This window comes from Desmodus rotundus, chromosome X (genome assembly GCF_022682495.2).
Source record: "Desmodus rotundus isolate HL8 chromosome X, HLdesRot8A.1, whole genome shotgun sequence".
Classification (NCBI taxonomy): Eukaryota; Metazoa; Chordata; class Mammalia; order Chiroptera; family Phyllostomidae; genus Desmodus; species Desmodus rotundus.
In genome coordinates this window covers 68,555,426-68,564,353 of record NC_071400.1, presented here as the reverse complement: position 1 = coordinate 68,564,353, position 8,928 = coordinate 68,555,426, and the positions used below count along the sequence as shown (strand labels likewise).

Below are 8,928 nucleotides of genomic sequence, written 5' to 3'. Positions count from 1 at the left end.
TACTATTCTTACCCTCCCCCTGTCTATTTTCTACCTACCATTTATGCTACTTATTCTCTGTACCTTTCCACCCTCTCTCCCCCTCCCAATCCCCTATTGATAACCCTTCATGTGATCTCCATTTCTGTGGTTCTGTTCCTGTTCTACTTCTTCGCTTAGTTTGCTTTTGTTTTTGTTTTAGGTGTGGTTGTTAATAACTGTGAGTTTGCTATCATTATTACTGTTCATATTTTTTATCTTCTTTTTCTTAGATAAGTCCCTTTAACATTTCATATAATAAGGGCTTGGCGATGATGAACTCCTTTAACTTGACCTTATCTGAGAAGCACTTTATCTGCCCTTCCATTCTAAATGACAGCTTTGCTGGATAGAGTAATCTTGGATATAGGTCCTTGCCTTTCATGACTTGGAATACTTTTTTGCAGCCCCTTCTTGCCTGTAAGGTCTGTTTTGAGAAATCAGCTGACAGTCTTAAGGGAAGAACTTTGTAGGTAACTCTGTCCTTTTCTCTTGCTGCTTCTAAGATTCTCTCCTTCTGTTTCATCTTGGGTAATGTAATTATGATGTGCCTTGGTGTGTTCCTCCTTGGATCCAGCTTCTTTGGAACTCTCTGAGCTTCCTGGACTTCCTGGAAGTCTATTTCCTTTGCCAGATTAGGGAAGTTCTCCTTGATTATTTGTTCAAATAAGTTTTCAATTTTTTGTTCTTTCTCTTCTCCTTCTGGCACCCCTATAATTCGGATGTTGGAACGTTTTAAAAGATGTCCTGGAGGTTCCTAGACCTCTCCTCATTTTTTTGAATTCTTGTTTCTTCATTCCTTTCTGGTTGGTTGACACAGCAAAGGCAGTCCTGAGAGCCTGAGAGGGAAGTTCACAGCAATACAGGCCTACCTTAAGAAGATAGAAACATTTCAAACAAACAACCTAACCCTACGCCTACAAGAACTGGAGGAACAACAACAAAGACAGCCCAGAGCAAGCAGAAGGAAGGAAATAACCAAGATCAGAGCAGAGTTAAATGACATAGAGACTAAAAGCACAATTCTAAGGATCACTGAATCCAGGAGCTGGTTCTCTGAAAAGATAAACAAAATCGACAAGCCTTTAAGTAGGCTCATCAAGAAAAAAAGAGAGAGGATCCAAATAAACACAATTAGAAATGAAAGAGAACGGATTACAACAGATACCACAGAAATACAGAGGATTGTAAGAAATTACGATGAAGAACTGTATGCCAAGAAAAACTAGGTGAAATGAACACATTTCTAGAAAAATACAATCTTCCAATACTGATTGAAGAAGAATCAGAAAACCTGAACAGACCAATAACAGCAGACGAAATAGAAGCAGTCATCAAAAAACTCCCATTACACAAAAGCCCTGGACCAGATGGTTTCACAGGAGAATTCTACAAAGCATTTAAGGAAGAGCTAACCCCTATCCTTCACAGACTACTCAAAAAAATCCAAACTGATGGAAGACTCCCAAACTCTTTTTATGAAGCCAGCATCATCCTAGTCCCAAAACCAGATAAAGACACAACAAAGAAAGAAAACTTCAGGCCAATATCGCTGATGAACACAGACGCTAAAATTCTCAACAAAATATTAGCAAACCGCATCCAGCAATATATTAAAAAGATCACCCACCATGACCAAGTGGGATTCATCCCAGGGATGCAAGGATGGTACAATATTTGCAAATCAATAAATATAATACATCACATCAATAACTGCAAAGACAAAAATCACATGATCATATCAATAGATGCAGAAAAAGCATTCGATAAGATACAGCACCCATTTCTGATAAAAACACTCAGCAAAGTGGGAATAAAGGGAGCAGTCCTCAACATAATAAAGGCCATATATGAGAGACCTACAGCCAACATCACACTCAATGGACAAAAACTTAGAGCTTTCCCAATAAGATCAGGAACAAGACAAGGATGCCCTCTCTCACCACTCCTACTCAACATAGTATTGGAAGTCCTAGCCACATCAATCAGACAAGAAAAAGCAATAAAAGGCATCCAAATTGGAAAGGAGGAAATGAAACTGTCACTGTTTGCAGATGACATGACAGTGTACATGGAAAACCCTATAGACTCCACCAAAAAACTACTCGACCTAATAAATGAATTTGGCAAAACAGCTGGATACAAAGTCAATACCCAGAAATCAAAGGCATTCCTGTACACCAACATGAAACTGCAGAAACAGAAATCAGGAACAAAATCCCATTTGATATAGCAACAAGAAAAATAAAGTACCTAGGAATCAACCTAACCAAGGAGGTAAAAGACCTGTACTCAGAAAACCACACAACACTGAAGAAAGAAATTAAGGAAGACACAAACAAATGGAAACATGTACCATGCTCATGGATTGGAAGAATCAACATCATGAAAATGGCCATACTACCCAAAGCGATTTATAGATTCAATGCAATCCCTATTAGACTGCCCATGACATATTTCACAGATATAGAACAAACATTTCAGAAATTCATATGGAACCATAAACGACCCCGAATAGCTGCAGCAATTTTGAGAAAGAAGAACAAAGCAGGAGGAATCACAATACCTGATATCAAACTGTATTACAAGGCCACTGTAATCAAAACAGCCTGGTATTGGCATAAAAACAGGCACATAGACCAATGGAACAGAACAGAGAGCCCAGAAATAAACTCAAGTCTTTACGGTCAATTAATATTTGACAAAGGAGGCAGGAGCATAAAATGGAGCAAAAACAGCCTCTTCAACAGATGGTGTTGGGAGATCTGGACAGCTACGTGCAAAAAAATGAAACTCGATCACCAACTTACGCCATACACGAAAATAAACTCAAGATGGATAAAAGACTTAAATATAAGCCGTAACACCATAAAAGTCCTTGAGAAAAACATTGACAGGAAAATCTCAGACATTCCACGCAGCAACATCCTCACAGACACATCCCATAAAGCAAGGGACATAAAGGAAAGAATAAACAAATGGGACCTCATCAAAATAAAAAGCTTCTGCAGGGCTAAAGAAAACAGCACCAAATTACAAAGAGAACCAACAGTATGGGAAAACATATTTGCCAATGATACCTCAGACAAGGGCCTGATCTCCAAAATATATAAAGAACTCACAGGACTCCACTCCAGGAAGACAAACAACCCAATTAAAAAATGGGCAAAGGACTTGAACAGACACTTCTCCAAGGAAGACATACAGAGGGCCCAGGGACATATGAAAAGATGCTCAGCATCACTAGCCATCAGAGAGATGCAAATTAAAATCAGAATGAGGTACCATCTCACACCAGTCAGAGTAGCCAACATAAACAAATCACAAACAAATGTTGGAGAGGATGCGGAGAAAAGGGAACCCTAGTGCACTGTTGGTGGGAATGCAGACTGGTGAGGCCACTGTGGAAAACAGTATGGAATTTCCTCAGAAAACTAAAAATAGAACTGCCCTTTGACCCAGCAATTCCGCTGCTGGGATTATACCCTAAGAACACTGAAACACCAATCCAAAAGAACCTGTGCACCCCAATGTTCATAGCAGCACAATTTACAATAGCCAAGTACTGGAAGCAACCGAAGTGCCCATCAGTAAACGAGTGGATCCAAAAAACTATGGTATATTTACACAATGGAATTCTACGCAGCAGAGAGAAGGAAGGAGCTTATACCCTTTGCAACAGCATGGATGAAACTGGAGAGCATTATGCTAAGTGAAATAAGCCAGGCGGTGAGGGACAAATACCATTCTTTTCTGGTTGGATGTTTCTTTCTTCCTTCTGGTCCACACTGTTGATTTGAGTCCCAGTTTCCTTTGCCTCACTATTGGTTCCCTGTACATTTTTCTTTGTTTCTCTTAGCATAGCCTTCATTTCTTCATCTAATTTGCAACAATATTCAACCAGTTCTCTTAGCATCCTGATTACCAGTGTCTTTAACTGTGCATCTGATAGGTTGGCTATCTCTTTGTTGCTTAGTTGTATTTTTCTGGAGCTTTGATCTGTTCTTTCATTTGGGCTACTTTTTTTTGTATTGGTGTGCCTGTTATAGGAAGGGGCAGAGCCTTAGGTGCTCACCAGGGTGGGGTAACGCTGGTAGCTGCGTTGTGACGCTGTATGTGGGGGAGGGGCCGAGAGGAAGCAATGGCGCTTGCTCCACTCTGCTGGTTTTCAGTCACTCCCTCTGCTACCCACAATCAAACTGGGCCCCTCTGGTGCTGATTCCCGAGTGGGTGGGTTTGTGCACGCTCTAGGCCCCTGTGGGTCTCTCCAACGAACTCTCCTGTGGGGCTGGGAGTTTCTCCTGCTGCCACCTCAACCCCCACAGGTGTTTTCACTTAGAGGTTTGAGGCTTTATTTCCCCAAGCTTGAGCCCTGGGTTGTGCAGTCTGCTTTGCTCCCCTGCCATCCCACCCAGTTTATCTATGCGTGAATGTAGGGCCTCGGGGTCTGCTAGCTGCAGCCTGGCCTGCCCCATTCCACAATCTGCCACCTCGCTGGGTTCGCCAGCCGCTGCCTTGCCACAAGTCCTCTCCTCCCCGGCTGCCCATCTCCGCCCCTCCTATCGGTCTGGATAAATTTTTCTTCTTTATCTCCTTGGTTGTCTGACTTCCATACAGTTTGATTTTCTGTCAGTTCTGGTTGGTTTTTGTTTTTAAGTTGTTGTTGTCCTTCTTTTGGTTGTGTGAGTAGGCACAGTGTGTCTACCTACACCTCCATCTTGGCCGGAAGCTCCACACAGCACATTTTTTTTTAAAGGCACATTTATTCAGCATCATGAGCAGACTATTACATTTAGCAATCAACAGCATGGGTGCAAAAAGAAGAAAAAACTACATTAAAAACCCTTTGTTGGAATGCTTTACACTTTCCACAGAACAGAAACTAAAAAACCCTCATATACAATTAATCACAAATACAGTCCTCGAGGTTTTTTTGCCCATTCACATGAGTATTGTCTAAAACATGTTTTTTAAATTTTTATTGTTATTCAATTACAGTTGTCTACATTTTCTTCCCATCCCTCCACCCCACTCCAGCTGAACCCACCTCCCTCCCCCGCCTCCACCCTCCCCCTTGGTTTTGTCCATGTGTCCTTTATAGTAGTTCCTGTAAACCCCTCTCCCCACTGTCCCCTCCCCACTCCCCTCTGGGATTGTTAGATTGTTCTTAACTTCAATGTCTCTGGTTATATTTTGTTTGCTTTTTTCTTTTGTTGATTATGTAAAACATGTGTTTGCAGCATCTAGGCCCTGCCACCAATATGCTTGGCTGAGTTCACAAATCTGTTGTAACCTGTAGCTTCCCTGTGACTTCTCGGGCTCTCCTCTCCTGCTAAGCTTTGTTTCCTGGCAGTAATTAAAACCTTCTGCCACTGCCATAGCTACTGCTGCTGCTGGAACCACCACAGCCACCTTGGTGTTGTGGTTTGGCAAAGTATTGGCCTCCACCACCATAGGGGCCAGAGCTTCTGCCTCCAAAGTTTCCTCCTTTCATGGGTCCAAAATTTGAAGATTGATTGTTGTAATTGCCAAAATCATTGTAGCTTTTGCCACCTCCAAAATTGCTTTCATCATTACCAAATCCATTATAGCCATCCCCACAGCCACCATATCCACCACCACCACGGCTACCACCAAAGCCACCTCGACCACTGAAGTTTCCTCCATGACCAAAGTTGTCATCCCCACCAAAACCACCTCCACGACCACCTCCAAAGTTTCCAGAACCACTTCGACCTGTTTGGCTGGATGAAGCACTAGCCATCTCTTGCTTAAATAGGGCTTTCCTTACTTCACAGTTGTGGCCATTTACAGTATGGTATTTCTGAATGACAATCTTGTCTACAGAGTCATGGTCATCCAAGGTCACAAAAACAAAGCCTCTCTTTTGGCCACTGCCTCAGTCAGTCATGATTTCAATCACTTCAATTTTCCCATACTGTTCAAAATAATCTCTTACTTCATGTTCTTCAGTGTCTTCTTTAATACGACTGACAAAACTTTTTCACAGTTAAGTGGGCACTCGGTCTTTGAGAATCTTCTCTTGAGACAGCCCTCTTTGGTTCCACAACTCTTCCACCTGCCTCACATGGCCTTGCATTCATTGCTGCATCCACCTCTTCCACAGTAGCGTATGTGACAAACCCAAAGCCTCTGGAGCGTTGGTGTTCGGATCTCTCATCACCACACAGTCTGTGAGCGTTCCCCATTGCTCAACATGGCTCCTCAGACTCTTATCTGTTGTTTCAAACCTCAAACCTCTGATAAAGAGCTTCCGTAGCTGTTCCAGCTCTTTGGGAGACTCTGACTTAGACATGATGACTGCAGGAGAGAGAACTTCAACAATGCTTACTCAGCGGCGTCCACCGGCAGAAAGCCTCTTCACCTTTTTCATTCAGCCCTGCAACTCCCCTTCCCTATGACAGCTGTCACTCTGTTCTCTCTGAGTCTGTTTCTATATTGTTAGTCTATTATGTTCACTAGTTTCCACATATGAGTGAAATCATATGGTACTTGTCTTACTCTGACTGGCTTATTTCACTTAGCATAATAGTCTCTAGGTCTATCCAGTCTGTCAGAAAAGGTAAGATTTCCTTCTTTTATATGGCTGAGTAGTATTCCATTATGTAACTATACCACAGCTTATTTAAAAAATTGAATTTATTGGGGTTACATTGATTCACAGAACCATACAGGTTTCAAGTGTCCACAACAATAGAACATCATCTGCATACTGCATCCTGCCCCCATCCTTCACAGCAAAGTCTTTTCCCATATCCATTTTATCCCCACTTTGCCTACCTCCACCTACCCCACCCCCCTTTCCCTCTGGCCATCACTACACTGTTGTCTGTGTTTATGTGTTTTATATATGTGTATGTGTATATATTTTTGCTTAATCCCCTCACCTTCTTACATCCAGCCTCTCAAAACCCTTCCCCTCTGATAGTTGTCAGTTTGTTCCATGTATCTATGGCTCTGTTTATATTTTGTTCATTAGTTTATTTTGTTTATTAGATTCTACATATAAGTGAGATCATATAGTGTTTGTCTTTCTCTGACTGGCTTATTTCATTTAGCATAATAATCTGCAGTCCATCCATGCTGTCCCAAAGGGTAAGATTTCCTTCTTTTTTACAGCCAAGTAGGATTCTATTATTACATAAATGTACAAAAGCTTTTTAATCCGCTCACCTACTGATGGGCACGTGGATTGTTTCTAGATCTTGGCTATTGTAAATAACACTGCAATGAACATAGGGGTGCATACATTCTTTCAAATTAGTGTTTGAGGATTCTTGGTTTGAGGATCACTGGGTCAAAAGGCAGTTCCTTTTTAGTTGTTTGAGAAAACTCCATACTGCTCTCCACAGTGGCTGCACCAGTCTGCGTTACCACCAACAGTGAATGAGTGTTCTGTTTTCTCCACAACCTTCCCAGCACTTGTTGTTTGTTGATTTATTCATGATAGATGTCCTGACAGGTATGAGGTGATATCTCTTGTGAGGTGATATCTCTTTAATTTGTATCTCTCTGACGATTAGTGATGTTGAGCATTTTTTCATATGTCTATTGAGCATCCATACATCCTCTTTGGAGAAGTATCTGTTATGGTCCTTTGCTCATTTTTTAATTGGATTGTTTGGGGGGTTTCTTTAGTGTTGAGTTTTATAAGTTCTTTATAAATTTTGGATATTAACACCTTATCAAATGTATTGGCAAATATATTCTCCCTTTCCATGAGTTTGATAATGGAAAAGTACAATTAAATATGTTTTTAAAATAAAATAAGAAAGCAATGAAACATTTGGGGTTCTGTGTCAAATAGTCCTCACTTGAAAGCCTGACTCCATGCCTTCCAAGCTGTGTGAACCTGCCTATAGTGAATATTTACACATCAGAAAAAAATGGGACTAACGATATGTGATGTTATTAGCATTAAATAAGGTAATGCATTTAAGATGATACTTATTACACTGAGTTCATTGATTGCAATCAATATATGGTAGCTATTATTTAGGAACTAGACCTACCCTGAGAATTTTGTCTACTCATATAAAAGCTCACCTTATTTTTTTATTGTACATTGTTCTAATTACAAAAGGCTAATATACTTTTTCTCTTTCTTCTTTGTTCTTTGTATTTTTTAGCTAGGCTCTGAATCTCTTTTATGTTATTTTTGGTAGAAAGGTCAGTAGGTAATGCAGTTGCAAAATATGAATAGCTTTCAGAATCAATATATCCCAAAGCTTAACATGAGAGAGGAATTAAATTTCAAAAGTAGCTTATAAAAAGTATAAATTTATATAGCACTCAGACATTTCTAATACTATTGTCCTTAATTGCTATTTAATTTGAAGTGTATCTGTTTTTTCACTCTAACAAAAGTATAAACTTCCTAAAGTCATGACCATTTGATTATGTCTATTCCTATTGAAGAGCTTTCTCTATTATTATTATTATTATTATTATTATTATTATTATTATTTAAAGAGTGGTAGATCTTATTTTAATCATTCAAAAATTTCTTAGTATAAAATAAAAAGGATTGTAAGAAATTACTATGAAGAACTGTATGCCAGAAAATTTGAAAACCTAGATGAAATGGACAAATTTCTAGAAAAATATAACCTTCCAAAACTCAATGAGGAAAAAGCACAAAGCCTGAACAGACCAGTAACACCTGATGAAATTGAAACAGTAATCAAAAAGCTTCCAACACACAAAAACCCTGGACCAGACGGTTTCACAGGAGAATTCTACAGAGCATTTAAGTGGGAGCTAACCTCCGTCCTCCACAGATTATTTCAAAAACTTCAAGAAGATGGAAGACTCCCAAACTCGTTTTACGAAGCCAACATCATCCTAATCCCAAAACCAGATAGAGACATAACAAAGAAAGAAAACTTC

The 8,928-nt window shown here is 40.1% G+C and overlaps 1 pseudogene; it reads right to left on the bottom strand.

Moving 5' to 3' along the window:
• Positions 1-5,290: 5,290 nt before the first annotated feature.
• LOC112322409 (heterogeneous nuclear ribonucleoprotein A1-like) lies at positions 5,291-6,387 on the bottom strand (annotated as a pseudogene).
• Positions 6,388-8,928: the final 2,541 nt, after the last annotated feature.